At 40.3% G+C, this 1,425-nt stretch overlaps 1 protein-coding gene across 1 annotated transcript in view; it reads left to right on the top strand.

Annotated features, from left to right (window-relative positions):
- Positions 1 to 1,425, top strand: part of LOC110300151 (phosphatidylinositol 3,4,5-trisphosphate 3-phosphatase TPTE2-like) — an 82,157-nt gene that overhangs the window by 73,116 nt on the left and 7,616 nt on the right. The window lies entirely within an intron of this gene.

The raw sequence follows: 1,425 nt of genomic DNA on the forward strand, positions 1-1,425 counted from the left end.
GCCTCTGCCTTCCAAGTGCTGAGATTAAAGGTGTGCACCACCACTGCCCGGCTAGCCTTTCACTCTTAGCCAGTGTCTGGCCTTGAAGATAAATGGGGTTTCCTGTAAACAACTCAAAGATAGATTCTATTTCTTCATTCAATCAACTTGTGTCTTTTGCTTGAGAAGTTTAGGCCATTTATATTTAAAGCTACTGTTGAAAAAAAAATGTGCTCATTGTTTGTACAGTGTATTATATTTTTTCCTGTATTTTGTGCTCCATTGACTATAGATTCATTTATTTTCCTTCTGTACCCTCCTTTTCCATATGTGCCACACCCCCATTTCTTAATATACCTCCTTTTAAATTAATTTTTAATTTAAAACTTTCTTATATTAGAAATAGATTTTTTTCTTTATATAACACACTTATGAGATAAAGAACCTCCAAAGATGCCATTCAGTTCATCTTGTGTTGGCCATCTGGGCATTGACCACTGGGCATGGAGCTGGCTTTAAGAGTGGTTTGTATACCCAGTGAGATGCCATTGGAGAGAACTAATTTTTCATTTGCAAGTGATTATCAATAGGAGATAGCTTCTGGGTTAAGGATGTGGGCTTACATGCAACTTTCCTCTCAGTGAGGACCCCATCTGGTACAGAACCATGCAGGCCATGCATGCTGCCAGAGTCTCTGTGAGTTTGCAAGTGCCTTGGTCCAGCTGTGTTTAGAGGGCCTTGTTCCTTGTGTGTCCTCCACCCCCTCTGGCGGCTCTGATAGTCTTTCTGCTTCCTATCCTGCTGTTCCCTGAGCCCCAGGGGAGGGATTTGATGAAGANATCCCATTTAGTTAAGCCTGAGTGCTGCAAGGTCTCTCTCATCNACCAGCCTTGGGTCTCTGTATTTTTTCCCATCTACTTCGGGAGGAAGCTTCTCTGATGATGGCTGAGCAAGACACTGATCTGATTTCCTGGCAGGCGTTTTTCTTTACCCTCTTAAATGCTTATTCCTCCCTTCAGTCTGAAGTATTCCCTATTGGGCTAGCTTGTTGGAAATGAATTCTTTTAGCCTGCTTATATCATGGAAAGTTGTTTCTCCTTCAAGTATGGCTGATAATTTTGCTGGGTATAATAATCTGTGTTGACACCCGGGTTCTCTTGATTTCTTGATTTTAAAATTTGAGATTATATTTCTCCCTTCTCTTCCCTCTTTTCAAACCTTCCCACTTGCCCCTCTTTTCTCTCACTCAAATTTATAACCTCTTTTCCTCATTAATTGTTATTGCATGTAAATATGTATATTTATACGCATGTATGTTTNTAAATATAACTGGTTCAGTCTATATAATGTTACTTGTATGCATATTTTCAGGGCTGAACATCTGATATTGAATAACCAGTTTGTGTGTTCTTCCCTGAAGAAGACACCTCTCCCACTCCCAGCTTG

The sequence above is a fragment of the Mus caroli genome, chromosome 8 (assembly GCF_900094665.2).
Source record: "Mus caroli chromosome 8, CAROLI_EIJ_v1.1, whole genome shotgun sequence".
Lineage (NCBI taxonomy): Eukaryota > Metazoa > Chordata > Mammalia > Rodentia > Muridae > Mus > Mus caroli.